Source organism: Pelecanus crispus, chromosome 2 (assembly GCF_030463565.1).
Source record: "Pelecanus crispus isolate bPelCri1 chromosome 2, bPelCri1.pri, whole genome shotgun sequence".
Classification (NCBI taxonomy): Eukaryota; Metazoa; Chordata; class Aves; order Pelecaniformes; family Pelecanidae; genus Pelecanus; species Pelecanus crispus.
The window spans coordinates 118,056,328-118,073,210 of record NC_134644.1 but is presented as its reverse complement, the minus strand read 5'-3'; the positions used below and the strand labels follow the sequence as shown (position 1 = coordinate 118,073,210).

Here is a 16,883-nt window from a genome sequence, read left to right as displayed (position 1 = left end):
TTCTCTTTTTGAAGGTCCTTGTCTTTTGTCAGAGCTTATAACAGGGAGATCTGAACAGCTCTGACTGCGGCACCGCAGCTGAGTAGTAGCTCCTCAGAGCTATAAACCTGGACATTGTGATTTGTGGGAAACTTCTTATCTATACCGCATTTATTACTTTTTCTCTTCTCTTTGATTTAATGCTTCACATTTAAGAAGACAGCAGTATAGAATTACATAGGGGAGCAGAACTGTGCACACTGACCATAAAGGTGTAAAACTGGCACGTGCCCGGTTTGACAGAACTTTAAACCGACTTCATCTCTGTTGGCAGCAGCTCTGTCGTGGCTGGCTTATGCCAGGTTGCACCTATTAACACTGGTACTGAATTTGGCTCATTTCCAGGATAGCTGCCACAGTGTGAAATGACATATGTGTTTTCAGGGTGGGGGAACATCAAAGGGAATCAAAGAATAAATTATGACTGCTATTTGTGTAACTGTGAAATATATCATCTGAGGTATATTTATTTGCAGTACCTGTTATGCCAAATTATGCACAGATTTTATCCCAGGATAACAGAGGGTTTTTTAAATGCAATGTAAGACAATTACACAATAGCTATCAGCTCATCTTTTAATTTCTATTGGCTGGATAGTAATCAAGTGATCTTAACTATAGCTGTTATTCTATATATAATGTGCAGCTCTTTTCAAAACCCCAATTTAAAGATTAATCCTTGCAAAGATTTAATCCTTGCAACAGTCCTGTGAGGTCCATGCATGAGCAAACTGCTGTCCAGAAATTAGGTGATACAAAAATTAGTGTTAAACTAGAACTTGGCATTCTTCTTTACCACATCCTTTCTTGTGTCTGCTGCTTCAGTTGTCTATCTGTGTGGGGTAGAAACAGAGCTGTAGAGAACTGAAATCATGACCTCTCTTGCAGAACAATCTGCTTGTTCTGCTCTGAAGTGGGGGTAGTCTCAAGACATTTTTCTTCCTTTTTCTATGTGTCTGCCTGACCTTTGCAGCTGAACTTTCGGACTCTGCTGACTGTGCAGCCTCTTCAAGGCTCTGCAAGAAAGTCTACATATTTTAGGGGTCATTTGCATCATAAACATCCAATTGTAGGGAAGAAAAGAAAAATCAATATTGCTTTTCTTCATTTAGCAACTTTTTACAACTGTGCGCAAAGATCCAGGCACATATGTACAAACATCCAAGAGTAATGATGTTTATAACTCATGGTTTGGAGAAATTTGCATCAGCAGTGTGGGTGCTGGGCCACTTTGTTGCTGGTTATCCCTTTTGTTTGGGGTACTGCAATGTGCAGCTAATGCATCATGTGGGAGAGGACAAAGAGACTTCAACGGAGGCTGAAATTTCAGCTAATCTCTCTGTGGTTACACACTGACAGATAGGAAAGCAAAAGTAGGATCATAACGAAACAAAATTGCAAAATTAAAAAATTGCCAGAAAAGCTGAAAATACCAACTTATCTCTGATCTGGGAGCAGCCATCTGACAGTATACTACTGAGCTAGTGTCCTAAGAAACACCTCAAAACTGCAGGATTTTCTACATTAAGGTTATTCTGTTTTCATTTTAAAAAGACTGAAATAGCCAAGTAAAAATGTAAGAGCTAGCGATGATGTTAAAAACTGTAACCCCTCAGGTGACCTTATTGCACCGTTATACCCAGAATATTGATTCAGAAAAGGACTGGTTGGTTTTTAGGTTCTGTTTTCATGATCAATGGTTGAGAAGAAAAGGCTTTTGAATCAAAAGATTTGAATAGAAACATTCAGACTATAAAAGCCTATATGCATTTGCATTCATTGTTAAAATCCAGCTGAAAGGAAAATACTGCTTCTGTAGATTATTCCCGCGTTAGACCCAGCGTAGTTTCTTTCTGTGAAATATATCCAGAAGTGCTGTTCTGCACTGGGAATGTGTTAATGCAACGGCAGCGGCGGGGACATCGTTCCCTCCACGCAGCATGCAGGGGCACCTGGCATTGCTTCCACTCTCCAGCCCTTTTGGTATTAAAGCATTATGATTCTTAAGAAAGTTGGAGTCCCCTGGCTTCTACAGAGAATACTATTTCTAGAAAAATTTGGGAGGAAGAGCAGTTGGTTCAGAGGAAAGATTGTCAAAGCTGCTTTTTCAAACATCTAGTAGAAGTACAATCAGCTGGTTGCCTGGAGTATTTTCAGCAGACTATTTGCAGACAGTAATTGCAAAGTTTTAAAAGTCTCTTCCATTCCCTCAGCTCTTACCCTGGGCTCACCTCTTTAGCGTTGCCCAGCGAGCATCCTTCCATTGCGAGTTCATTGTGTGACTGAATATTTCAGCCCGGGATCTTAATGAATATGTCTAGCATTCCTCGTGAGAACTGTACAATCCTACATGTGAGTTTGCAGAGAGGCTTGCTGGTTAAATTCACACTTACTATGAAAAGCCACATAGAAGTTAGAGGGCAGAGGAAAGAAAGAAGCACCTAAAGAGAAGAAAAGCAGGGCCAGAGGGGAGCACGTCATTCAGAGGAGCCGTGTGAAATCTGACAAGTGTGCATAAATATTGGGCCTGCCCATAATAGGGCCGGGATTCTGCAGTTCTTACTGAAGTGAGGTCAGTGGGATGCCTTGCATGACTAATAATGAACCACTCACATCAGTACATGCAGCGCAACTTTGGAGCCTGAATAGCTGCGAATACTGTGGAGTCACTTTGCTCTGTAGAAATAAAAATGGTTATTGAATTTTGCTTGTGGGTTGGGGTTTTTTTACCTTTTTTATTATTATTTTTGTCTTATTTGGGAGTAGAGAATTTTTTACTTTATGTCTTAGTAGTGCTGAATGGTGTTCAGAAAATGTTGTTTTTAAAAAGAATCCCTGCTGAATCATTTGGAAGGAACGTAGAGCCACTTATTTCATCTTGCAGTATCTGCAAGTCACTGCTGGAATCATAGCAACAAGTGATACAGAGCATACATAATGCTGTACAGGAGCCCAGTGGCAGAAAGCGAGGTTAAAAAAAAGAAGTATCTTCTTTAAGCACCAGTCAGAATCAATCATTTGTTATTCCTAAAGTGTGAGTAGTTTTATTATCTGAAAAGCGGGAGGAGATTTCAGATAAGTATATGCCTTCTAATAAAACTGATAATTTATGCCTCTCAGAATTGAAGGTCACAACAAGCTTTTACTTTAGTTTTTGTTATAAGAGTAGACTATTTGGCTAAAACCTGCCATTTTTATGTTGACAGTTAGGGAAATGAATAGGCAAAGTCTGAAGAGGATTCATCCAAAAGAGTTTCGGTTCTAAGTCATTAATAATAATTATGTCAGTTAGAGTTTTCTTTTGCTTAACTCTAGATCTACTTTTGCTTCAAGTTTCTTTGTCTCCTTCTGGGGCACAAACAGCTTTCTCCAGTTTTCCCATGTAAATGAAAACGTGTTGGAAATTCATACTTCAGCTATATGCAAAAGAAAGAGAAAATAACAAAGCTGGATTAGGAAATTGGGTGTCGATCGGGGCATTTGGGGTGGCCAGGAAGAGCTTTTCTGGCATTGACACTGGTGAACCAAGTAGCACAGGGACATGGGTGTGTACGGGAGGGACAGGGACAGCGCTGCATGCCTGGCTGCGATGGTGCTGGCTGGTGGAGAAATAGTATGGAAAGGTGTGTGCTCGTGGATACGTGCACATCTGTATGAGAGAGCACATGAGCACTTGGGGTGAAGGTTTCTAAGTTTCACCAAGCTCCTTGTTTTTTATAGTTTTTATAACTTCATGTTCCTTTAGTGAATTTGCAAATATGCAAGTGTTGAACAATCAATATTTTTCAGGCTATTTATGTACGTTGCAAACTACTGCCTTTTTTTTTCTTTTTTGGGGGGGGGTCTTTTTCAAAGAGATGCTCTGCATCTCTGAGGGCTTTCATTCCTCGTTCGCCCATCCCAGCATGTGGGGTCCGACCTTCCCGTCATGCACTGTGTGTAGTAACTTGTGCCAAACACACACCACGAGGCTCTTTAAAAAAAAAAAAAACCTCAATATACACATGTGAGGCTCCTCCAGTTGTAAGGACAAGGGCACTGCATCTCCTGCTTTGCATTTAGAGGCAAAACACTGCAAAAGGTGGGCGAGAAACAGTGGCTGGAGAGGGAGACCTGGGCTTTGCCATGCTTTAGAGATTTATTGGGAGAAAAAGTGGGTGCTTCTCTGTTTCTGTTTATCCAGCTTCTGCCTCAGAGCTCTCTTAAGGGCTCCTAGGAGCCTGGAAAGGTAGAGCAGCGAGGAAAGGAAAAGCAAGGGTTGGAAGTGATGTCTTGGTTGAGACTGGCTGCTGATTGCCTGTGGTTTTACTCACTCTCTACCTCCCAATGTTTTAGGTGTCAAGACTGCCAGGATCTTAGGTTATAGCTGCCAAAAGGGTCTGGGGACTTCAGGCTTCTGCAACAAACCAAAAAAAAAAAAAGCACACTGAGATTTCTAAGAACAGAGTAGGAATGCATATTTTGTCCAGATCCTCTGTAAAAACTGTAATCACATTGCTAATCAGCAGCTGCATTGGAAGATCAGTCCCATAAGCAGTTTGATTCCCTTTCTTTATCGGTTAGTGGGCAGAGCATGCACTCAGGTAGGAACCGCAGCACACCTGCTTTAGGATCACTGGGAATTCAAATTATGCAGTTCTTTTGCTGTGGGAATCCTTAAGGCAGCTATCCGTGCCCTTACTTTAAGCACTGACACTGCAGCACCCTTTGAGATAGGGTGGGCCCTCCGCTAAGAAACAGTTTACCTGTGAGGAGCTGCTTTTTCCAGGTGGCTGAGGAGGCAGAAAGAAAGAGCGAGCAATGAATTAAGTGGTAGAGAGAAACAGTTTTTGTGTTTTAATTAGAAAAATGACAAGTGCATGAATTTCCTCATTGTAATAGTTTCTGCCATCTGAGAAATAATGATCTAAAAAAATTGTGGGTCTCTGGCAGCCCTTCCACTGGTCTGTCATTATTCACTCTAATGCATGCATATTATTCATAGTCATTAATCTCCTGCACCCAGGCTGAGATAAAGCCTATTCTGCTCTTAGTTGCCATGTTTCAGGTCAAAAGCTCATCCACCGATGTGGCTCAGACGTTTCCATTTTGTTATTGCCAGGAGAGTAACAGCCTTTTGAGAACTCTTGTCCTGACCATTGGTAGGGAAAGAATATTTAGGTGGATGGTTTGAGGTTTTTCCTTTTTCATTCCCCTTTTTGTTCTGCTTTGCCACTCAGAGAAAAGAGGCAAAGGTGTACCAAGTCTCCTAACAAATCTATACTGGCTGTTTCTTCAGGCTTCGCAAAATACTCCTAGATTTGTATTCTCGCCTGTCAGACTTGGTATGGCTTCAGGACATGACCTGATCATGTCTGTCCATCAGGCATCCCTGCTGCCTTAATTTTAATCACAGCAGAACAGCAGTTGTGGATTAGTGACCATTAAATACCTCTCTGCAGCAATCCCTGTATGCTGTCCAGTCTCCTACAAACTTCCATTTCAGAGAAGACAATGAGAGCCTTGCACTGCCTGAGGCCCTAGTCCAGGCCTCTGTGAAGTTAATGAAAATGTGAGGAGATTTTTTTAAAAAATCATTAAAAAGTGGAGAATGGTGTGATTTTGGAACAGAAGTATATTCCACAGTGGTATCTGGTATTTAGCTATTTGTATACGGTTAAATCCCTGTACTTCATATGCTGATTTATAGTAAAAAAAAGTGCCTCCTTTTCTTTTTGGTCAATAAGTATAATAAAAAGGTACTTTCCCAGAATATTTTCCCAGCCTGCAGTCCCCAGCAGGAGCATGCCATTGCTGCTTTGCTCTTCCCAAGTGCTTTGCAAAGCTTTCCACATATGAAGAGGTTCTCTGGAGTAGGCAAATCAAATACAAAACACATGAGGTTGTTCCTGCTCTGATGTACTTCAGCATGAAAAGTACCCAGAGATTAGAAGGACTTCGGAGTTACTGTCTAAAAATGATTTTTCAGAAGCTTATTTTCAAATCATCTTCAGAAACCTCTTTTCCTAGGCAGCAGCATCAACAAGCTGTGCAAATGGGATCAGTAAGACCTTCCTTGTAATTCATGTGTTTTAGTGCTGAGGACACACTGACTGGCATCAGCTTTCAGAGACTTGTACAGTCGACAGTGCTGCTCACCTTTTTTGTATTTCATTCTGTATTTGAGATTGAATGTGTGCAGCAGCACAATCCAGGTAGTTGGAGTGGGATTTTTCCACTTCATTGATGAACTGTATATATTCTCTCTATATATGTTTTACAGCACGGATGTAAAAGTACAGGTATATACAGTATAATTTTATAGCCTTTGAGAGAAAGGCATCAAACCCAAGTGCTGTCAGTCTTCATTTGTTATCTTAATAATTATCATAATAAAAATACTATGTACAACGTGACTAGGGTTACAAATTCAGTCGCTCAACAGGTTAGGAAACGGTAGAAGAGAAGTTGCCCAAGCGACCTAATGCAGTGCAGAGACAGTCCCTTCCTGCCTGCTGCCTCAGCTCGAGGCTGATCATGGCTTCGGTGACTGGAAGGTACAAAGTTTCTTGTGCAGAATAAGCTCCTGAAAACCAGCCCCAGCTGTGTGCCTGCAGCTCATCCCACACAGGGGAATGGAAACGTGGGGTCTTATTGAGCATAGTGATTGTATTTTTTAAAAAAAATATGCATGTATTGCCATTTTAGGCTTCTGCACCTACCCACAACTACCTGAAAGGAGGTTGTAGCGAGGTGGGTGTCAGTCTCTTCCCAAGTAACAAGCGACAGGACGAGAAGAAACAGCCTCAAGTTGCGCCAAGGGAGGTTTAGATTGGATATTAGGAAAAATTTCTTCATTGAAAGGGTTGTCAAGCATTGGAACAGGCTGCCCAAGGAAGTGGTTGAGTCACCAACCCTGGAGGTATTTAAAAGACGTGTAGAAGTGGCACTTAAGGACATGGTTTAGTGGTGGGCTTGGCAGTGCCAGGTTAATGGTTGGATTTGATGATCTTAAAGGTCTTTTCCAACCTAAATGATACTATGATTCTACAATTCTACGATTCTTGTGCTTGGTTAGGTATTAGCAAGAGAGGCAGAGAGGAGGACAGCAGGATACGTTCTCAGAGATGAGAGATCCTCCCCCATCAGGAGTACTTAAGCGTAGTCTAAATTGTCAAGAGGAGTGATGAAAGTTGGAAGTTATGAATTAGACTAAACAAAGATGTGGGAATAATATACAGTGAGGGGAAAAAAGCACATGTCTGAGCAAGGATGTCCTAATCCATTTTTTGTAATTTTTAATTCATGTAACATTTTAACATAATAGGTGATGATCCAAGTCCCTTAGTCTTGTATCCTAAAATCAATATGTTGCTTGAATAAAGATTTTTGCCTTGGGTTATTGCTATTGGAGTGGTCTGGACTGGTGAAACTCATTCTTTTGCCGTTTTAAGGGAATATAAATGGGTCATCTTCTTTCTCTCTTCTGTTTTGGGAAAACAGATAAAACATTGTGCCTCATAAGCAAATCTGTATCCAAGCAAAGTGCAGCAGTTAGGCCCCAAATAGGATGTGCGTAAAGAGGGATGAATACCAACAAAGTTGAAGCCGCGAATTCCTCCTTCGGGCCGGGGCTGAGCGCTGTCAGCTCCCCAGAAATCAGCGCCCTGAAGTGCTGAGCCACTGCAGCGGGGAAGCTCGGGGTGGTCAGCTCCTGTGCTGGGGGACGGGAAAGCCGTCAGTCCTTCCCAGGAGCTACAGAGCAGACCAAGAAGCGTTATCACACCCCACGCTTTCACCCATCTCCCTAGGAGCTGCTCTCAGAGGTCTAAGAGCATGAAGACCCTCCCTCAGGTCTCCCCTCCCCACATAAGACCCAGTAATGCAGAATACACCTTTCATTTTGTATTTTGGTCTTTGGGGTCAGAACATCTCTCTTTATCCAGAGGCAGGGACCACGAAACCCAGCAAGTAGCCTGAGGCAGCTCGTTTAGGCTTCAAAGCAGCAGTAGCACAGGAGAGCGCAGCCCCTGCACACCTACAGAGTCACCCCAGCTCCCCGCGAGCAATGGGAACGGGTTCCCAGGCAGTCACAGCCCAGCCCCAGGAGCAGACAGAATGGTGAAGGATAACCCACATACCCACCCAGATCAGGGTATCCTCAGAAATATGCTTCATACCAGAATAATTTGCTGTTAACGTCCATTATAATCTTTCTGTGCATTTTGAATTTTAATATTTAAAGCACTGTGTTCCCACTTGGGCTTGTCATGCTCCTTTCCAAGAGCATCTTTGTGGAGCTATATCCATCACGTAGAGTTTTTCATTTGGTATTTACAGGGTTGCTGCTGACCCATCTTTATAGACTGGTTTTACTAAGGAAACGCGTCTTTTGCAATTATACTCTCTTCTAACAGTTTCTTTCCCTCCTGGCCATTTCCAGCTGCAATTGGGCTCGTAGGTAGCCTAGTGCTTTTCTCCCATGAGGGTAACTCTTGCCCCACAAAATGTGTTGGGAGAGTGGGTGGACATCACACTGCTGCTCCCGGAGCATCGTGTGTTACAGCTCACCAGCGGGCTGCTCTGTTCGCAAGAGCTGCGTCCCCTTCTCGTCACCTGCACCTGCCCTAGCCTGGGCTCCACCGTTTCTTAATTACAAGTGCTATGCTATGGCTTGAATGTCATTCCTATAATTGATGGCCTTGTTCGTTGTAGCAGAAATAACTTTATTTGTGCTTGAACTGTGACTCCCATGGCTTGCTGAACATGGATGTCCTGGGGGTGACCCCATCACCTGTTGGTGAACGGTGGTGTGTGTTGAATGATGTATAGGAAAGTGTGTCACAGGTAGCAGCTATATGAAGTGCAAAAATATCACCAGCTACTGGAATGTGAATTTGCTGTCTTTTTGCTCTATTTTTATAAACCCCTTTGTCAGAGTGCAGTGTCCTTAAAATTGTGAAATAATAGATGGGCAACAGAGGATTACAAAGACTATATGGGACATGTTCGTTGGGGATCATCATAGTTGGCCTTTAATCTCTCTGCTTCTTTAGAATTTCATTTAGTACTTTATAGAAACAGCAAGTTGCTCTAATCCAGGGGAGATTGAATATGTTTGTACTTATAGTTATCTGCTCAAGGAAAATTTTTGTTTTCATCCTCAACGCAAAAAGCAATTCTGTTGCTGTTGATCCATTAGTGCAGAAAGTGCAGATGTTGCGCAGCTCTGATTATCTTTCTCTGCAAAAAGACTTCCAAAAAAAAAAAAGGATTTTTTTTTTAGATTCTGTGAGATTTGCTCTTTACACCTACACCTTGAACACTACAGAGGTTTCAGGGCTGTGTGTTTTCTCCCTGTCCCAGTGCTGTAAATTGCTGCAGCAGCCTCCAGACCTAGTGGGAGCTTGGGGCTTCACTCAGCTCCCCTCCTCTCCTTTACCAGCACTGTCCAAATCACGGTGCTCTGCTTTTCCCCATCTCTCCAGCAAACTCTCCAGTTTGCTTCTCCAGTGCACTGAAGGGTCCCCTGATACTGGGACCACCAGTGATGTAGCACTGCTTTCTAAATGCTCTTGGTGGCAGAGAATGAGCAGGCTCTATCTCTGCAATTGGAGAACAGGTATGTATCCCTGTGCGTATACTGCCGCCTTCATCATTTTCTGAAAAAAAACCAAAACAAAACCATTTATGCCTATAATAGATTGCCTGTGCTACAGGAAATGCCAGGGTGTATGTGCATTGATCAGCAGTAAATGCTCTCATATTGTCTTCCTTCGGCAATGTAAACTCCTGATCCCTCTGAGCACTACCTGGCCTACAGTCCAATTTCATAAAGCCATCCTCGTCAGCAGCTCCCAGTTGGAAGGCCTGTGACACGACAGCAGGACATTTGCTGCAGTCCCTCAGTAAAGATCTAGGGTTTAAAGCATTTTTTCAAGGAGAAGAAGAGGGGAGGGCAGTTCACCTCCGTTTTCAGGCAGTCCGCATTTAGTGTTGGGCAGCGCAGCAATGCCGAGCAGCGCGACGTGCATGATGGATGGCCAAGCAGGTATGGCGGGAGCCATTTCCAAGGGTTTGCTTTCTCTAGCAGTTGTCTAGTTTGCCCAGACTGCTGCAACAAGAGTCATCACAAGAGCAAAAAAAGGCTTTAAAAAGTCATACAAGTTGTTTCATCTTCTTCAGCAGTTTTCCCACCCCTGTTTTGTCCGGAGAGGCAGAGAAGAGGGCCCCTAGCTGGCACCACTGGCCGCAGGGCTGGACTCCATTTCTCTTTTGGCGTGCTGAAGCGTGTCCTGGGCTACAGGCACCAGACGTGTGTCGTTACATAGGGTTTTGTGGCCGAGGACAACTCCTATTCCTGTTGGCAAGCCATTTCAGGACAGGTCTGTTTCTGTGCATATACAGTGCCTTGCACATTTTTCACGGGCTGTCTGCTACGACGTAACACTAACGAGGGAATTACAGGGCTCAGGCGGTGTCAGCGCAGCACATACCGCTGGGATTAAGCCCGGCTCTTGAACGAGCTCTTTCCGAAAGGGGTGCAAGCAGACGTGGCTCACAGCCCATTTGCGGGGGCCAGGAGTGGGCTGGTGCTCGGTGACTGCGGCTCAGCTGACATAGGGGAATTTGGGGTGCCGCTCCTGCCTCCTGCGCCGGCGGGGTGAGGAGGGCGGGCAGTCCCTGCTAGCACACGTTACCGTGGGCATTGCGGGCGTCATGTGGTGGGAGATGGAGAAGTAGATGAGAAGAGGTGGAGAAGATGCTGCCAGTTGGTGCCGCGGCTGTGGTGTCCTCTCCTGGCACAGGGGCTGGAAGCGAGGTGGTGCCACGGCAGAGGGTTAGCAAGTGCGCCTGCGATGTGGGGGGTAAGGGACGGGCACAGTATGGGGAACTCGCGCTGTGCAAACGGAGGGGTGTCGAGGTTTGGGGGGCATGTTTGCTCCCGGCACATCAGCGTCACAGCACTGGTGTAGCAGGAGTGGGAGAAGCAGCACTGGCTGCTGCGATCTACCCGGCTTCTTTCTGGTTTTCTTCACCTGAAATAGGACACCAAAAAAAAAAAAAAAAAAAAAAAAGGAAAGTCTGGTCTCAGTGTGTTATAATTTTCTTTATATATTGTGACACGTGTGAGGTAATGTGGATATTTTATGTCTTAACAAAATGGGTCAGACAGGAACTTTTAAAATACATTTTAACGACCTTAAGAAATTATTAAGAAAATAATTTGGGCAGAAGCACTGCATAAGACAGTGTCACTGTCTTATACACCTGTTAGAGTTTAGGAACTCAGCTGTCTGTTGCAGGATTCCATTTATTATACTAATAACAATTATTACATCACTGGGCTGTAAGTGTTTACCAGTTCTTACTATAATGATTATTAACTAATTATCATATTAATAAACATGATTATATTGGTTTCAGGTCCTCTTGTCAGCCTCCACTGACCAAATACTAAGTGAAACGGTGTGTTGTGAGCTGAACACAGAGCTGGCCCAGCTGCCTCCCATCCGCCTGAGAGCTGCCATCTCATCTTCCAGGGCTTCAGACAGCGGGTGCGACCCTGCTGCTTCCCTCCCCGCAGCACGCTCCCAGACTTAGCCCACCAAATTATTCGTAAACACAAAGCCAACTAATATCATGACAGTATCAGCCTACATGCGAAGGGCACCGGGAAGCCGTGAGAGACAACCGGTGCCGTGTGTTAGCAGTAAGAGGCAAAAGAAAGAGGCTCCTCCAAAACCCCTATTCATAAGCTTAGCACAATAGAGTAATGCAGCGTTAGGGAAATTTAAGCCGGTGCTGAAAGCCAGTGTGCTTTACTGCTTTTTTACTCAAGGGATGGCTTTTATCCTGAACTGTAATGCTTATGATATTTCAGACATGGCTTGCTTTGCTAGGTCATGTGAGTGATGAATATTGCAGTGTTTAGAGGTTTCTAGTAAATGAAACACACATGGGAATGAATGCAGATATAGATCACTTGCGTCAAACCCAGCTTTATCAGGGCTTGGTGAGATATCTTTTTCAAGGGCCTACAGCAATTGAAAAGCAATTAGAATTTCATTGTATTTAACAGTTGCATTAACCATCCCGTAGATACGTACCAGAGTCCACATGGAAAAAGCTGCCACTGTACTTTCACTGCGCAGCCTTTGTATTACAGAAGCATAGGATGGCAGCAAAGCAAAACTTTAGTTGGATGCTTGGAATCTAGAGACACTTCAGGCCTTAAGAAAGAACGGAAAGCCACCCTGTCCTACCATTAAAAAAAAGTATGTTGCTGCAGAAAAGGGAAATGCTTCCTTTTCACCAAATGAGCAGGTAATAGTACTGGGAAGGAGATTTCAGAAAGCTGCAGTGTGATCACTGAAAGCTGCCCCTCCTAAAGAAACAGGTCCTGGTCATGTTCTTTCAATGCTGCATTTGTTAAAAGAGTTTATTCATTAGTGGTTTGAGATTGACAGAGCTCTGCACAAAGGGTTTTTTCTTTATCTACCAGACTGGGCAAGCGGGGATAGCTCTGAAGCAGTGAGATGAAGGGGAATCATGCACCCCCTCAATGTCAGGGTCTGGCAGGTCCAAAGCTGCAAAAAGTTGAGAGGGAAACTGCAGGGGCCAATGGAGCTGGATTTGTGTGGAAGGCGGTTGCCGGAGAAGGAGCATGGAGATCCCCTGCTTTTTTCATCCTCTGCCATAATCTTCCCATGCAGTCTTGCACAGTGTCTGGAAAACACTTGCAGTGAGGTGTTCTTGAGCAGTGATGCAGTTAACAAACGCTGGTTTACATCACTTGCGGATAAATCCACCTTCTAACTATCTGTTACAAGAGGATCTGGTTTTCTTCCGATTCACATTCATGCCAAGCAGAATTACCTTCATTTAAATCACTGGTGTTTCTTGGACAGTAACCGCTATGAAAGAGTTGGTCCATTGGCAAGATCTGCTGATGAGTCGCGTACTGTGGGACAGAAATTATGTCTCTCTGGATGTTTTGTTCATTCTTGAACATGAGGGGGCTCAACAGCTAGCAAGAAGTTAGCTCTTATTATGAAATGCCAATGTGCAACTCTGAAGCTGTTAGCCTTGCAGATACCAGTAATCTGAAAGCAGTCTGCTTCACCTACTGTTGTATTTAGAGCAAGTGGATTTGGTCACTCATGCATATTTTTTTTTAAAAGTACTGTCAGATCTCTCGCAGGCAGTATTTTCTAATGAATGCAAATGAAAATTGTGATTATCCAATTCAAAGCAATTGGTAGCAAGCCATCGTTGCGCACAGAACATTATTTATACAGCTCATAAGCCCCAGTGATGCTCGTGCATAATTCCTCACACATCGCAGTGACAGAAATTGCCTTCGGGGCTAGACTTTCCAAGCCAGCCTCTCTGTTTTTTAGTTGCAGACATTGTCACTTCAATGGCTGACTACTTGATTTTGCAGGTTCAATTTGATGCACATATGATAGCAAACCCACACTTGCCTGCAGATGCCAGACTGCACCCAAAATGACTTGCTCCTCTTAATAGCAGTGAATAAAGTGACAGGCTGGCAGCTCTTAGGGACTCTTGGTTCTCTCTTCTTATTTTCCAAGTCCTTCTCTACTGCTGCCTGTTTGCAGCTCTGTTCTCATCCTACTCAGCACTTGCCTCAGTATGAAAACTTGGGGCATACCATGTGTTTATGTGTATGATTGCTCTTAACTCAAACTTTATTTCCATGTGTTGCTCAGCCTCTAGTTCCAGTGCATTGATGCCTGCTTGCTGTTCCCCACGTGGGTAGTCTCACTCTCACTGCTCAGTTTGCAGGACTCTTCTTGGACCTGTTAAAAATGGAATTCACCAAAAGACACAAATAATCTCTTCCTGTCCGTGCTATACTCCTAGGGAAAGTGAAAATAATTGTGTCTCTTCCTGCTGTTAATACTGTAGTCGCTACATCCAATAATCCTTTGGGAAGTTTAACTTTTAAAACACCAGGCAATTTATTACCTCCATATATTAGCTCTCCTTGGTAGCCAAGAGGTATGGCAACAAACTGCAGTGAAACTCTGAAGGTAGAAAATGTCCGGCAAGTAACCTCTTTCCTAAGAGACTATGTTAACCAAAGGACTAATAAAATCTTGTTTAATCGTCATTGAAAGACTTTTTGGTAGATGGCCAACTCTGGTTGGTCTCTTGAGTATAAAAAGTAGTCTAGAAATGTTCCTTCTAGCATTAATTCATACCAGCTTCTGATGCCAGTCTCCCGTACATCAAAGAGAAATGCTCCTTTATTGCACCATTTTACATTTTAAAACATTTAAGCTTGTAGCGCGTTTCACCTACTTCTTTTTGCAGCAGCACTCTCTGCCCTTAGTCCTACTGAAATATCAGCTATATTGGTTGGTGTTTTGTAGACACATGCAGCCTGGTCCCACAGTGGTGAAATGGAGATCTTTCCTTGCTTTCATACAGAGCTCAGGGGGTTTTGGCCAGGCAGTCCCTTGTTACCGTGCCTGTGTTTCCAGTCCTCCACTGACACGTGGGAGGGAGGTTTCTCCCTGTAATCCACTGGTAGCCCCCAGAGGTAAATATCCCATTCTTTTTCTTACACTAAGGCCAGACTCAGCCTAAGGTTGAGTCTCGGCGTTATGGAAATAGAAAGTGCTCTCCCAGCCGAGCACTGATCAGAAGGTTGTTCTTACGCAAATCCAAACAGGACAGTGTGAAAATGCTTAAAGCAAGGCCCCATCTAGGGCAATATGTTACAAACTTGTTAGTCTGGATCTGTGAAATCCATTTTTTCAGTGAGAAGTGGAGCTTACAGCTTCCAAAGCCAGATCGCTACCTGCCTGTTTCTCAGTGCGTCATCCATGTCTCCTACCTAAATTTTAATTCCCTCCCCCTTACTTTCCAAGTATTATCCTGTACAACAGAACAAAGGCTTTATTACTTTCTCTTGCACAGCATAGCCCATGTGTTTATATCCCCTAGCTTCTCGAGTTGGATGTGTCTAAGTATAACCTTTTGCTTATAGGTAAGAGCAAGATGTTTTTAGGATTTGACACAAGGTTTTGCATTTCTAGCATGCTTGGTAGCTGTTTGCTATGGTCATGCATTGAGGCCTCTACAGAAATTGGTAGACTCATCCCTGACTCTTAAGAACTTACAAATCAAATGCAGTAACCAGACAACCTCCTCTTGCTCAAGCTACTTTTGCTTGAAGTCACATGGAAAAGCAGTGAGTGTGAGGGACAGGGCTACGCCCTGTATCTCTTCAACCACAGTGACCTGTCTTACACGCTGGGGCATGATGCCGCTGACTGGTGACTGCTTTCAGTTACATATCTGTTTCCAGAATAACAACATATTTAAAAAAAAAAAGAGACAACAGTAACTGTTTATCCTGGCTACGCTTGTGTAACAGGTTTTCATATGATGTTTTTATCATTTAAAGTCTTTTTTCATGAAACTGTTTCAGTATCAAAAAAAAACCCCATTTCTCTTACTCAGCTTCATTAGTTATAGGAAATCACTGGATTAGAGTAGAGAGCAGATTAGCAAAAAGTAAACTGTAGCTTGGGCATATGGTACCGTATATGAATTAACTACTTAACTGTGTATAACAAAGAGCAGAAGGAGAGATTTGTCTTGGCGTGCAGTAATTATAATTTGCAGTAGCCGCATAGCTTAACAGTCAGAAACCACAAAGCCATGGAAGGCTTTTGGTTAGGATTTGCATGGGGTGTGCGTGCCTGTCCCCGAGCTCACGTTGCGTTTTCTGCCAGCTGATGGCCGCGCACGAGACTGGACTTCGCCAATTAACAGGATGCCTCTCCCTCCTTTCCCTTCCTCTTCACTGGGCTCATGGTTTGCAGCGCTGGGTTAGTGTGGGTTAGAGACCAGGATTTAGCCCGCTGGTCCGGGCATGCTGCTCCATCACACGGGCCAGAGGAGAGGCACGCTCTGGGCAAGCCCGTGAAAGCCCGGGCTTCACCTCAGCTGGAATTGTGCAAAGCAGAGCAAATATAAACAGAAGTAATAAATAAGAGAGGCCACAATGTGAGGGTGATTGCTGGGGAGTATCAGCCTTCAGGCTCTGGGCACAGACAAATATGGCCTGCTTTGAATTCAAGTGACCCCGTAGTTTCTAGCTTCCTGCTTTTTTTACCTCATATCTATCATTCCCCTCTAATACTTCAACCTACGGAAGTCAAATTTTTGCCTTTTCTAAATAGACCCAGCTCACACTGGTTTGAACTTGGTCCTGAGACACAAGTCAGTGCAAACACTGGTAATGTCCTGACAGTGCTCCACCTCCGGCTTCTCAGGAAAACTGTCCTTTTCCATTCAGGTGCTGAGAGGTTTCTGAAAACCAAGCATTGGTCATGACATCATTTCCATGTCTTAAAAAACCTGCTTATAAAGGGATATAAAGATTTGGAAAGCCAATCAAATCTGATTTATAAAGTAAATTCAGAAATACCTGGAGAATTACCTGGTCTTTATCTGGGCTCCTCAGTACATTTGCTAACACAGATTAACTAATAATGTTATGCCATATAGCTTAAACATGCATGTCCTTCCCTTTTTTGGGGGGGTTGCTTTCCTCTGAGGTTTCCACAATGTGTTTCACATCTACTGTGAGTAACATTCTTGGACTTCTGCCCTGGATTAATCAAACATAAATCATCGCCCCATGCAAAAAGAAAGTTTTGCCAAAAATTGTGGTGGTTCAGAGAAGAAAAGAGGGTGGGTTTTTTCCCTCTGTGAACTTTTGACTAATCTCATTCTCTTTTTTTTTTTTTTTTTTGGTAGGAAATTTTGTGCATTGAAAAATCCACTGACAAGGCCCTGATCGTCTTGGTTTTTTAATGATT

General features: G+C 43.5%; 1 protein-coding gene across 1 annotated transcript in view; it reads left to right on the top strand.

The window, feature by feature from the left end:
* The window catches only part of MTCL1 (microtubule crosslinking factor 1), a 105,354-nt gene that overhangs the window by 40,409 nt on the left and 48,062 nt on the right, over positions 1-16,883 (top strand). The gene's annotated exons all lie outside the window — the stretch shown is intronic.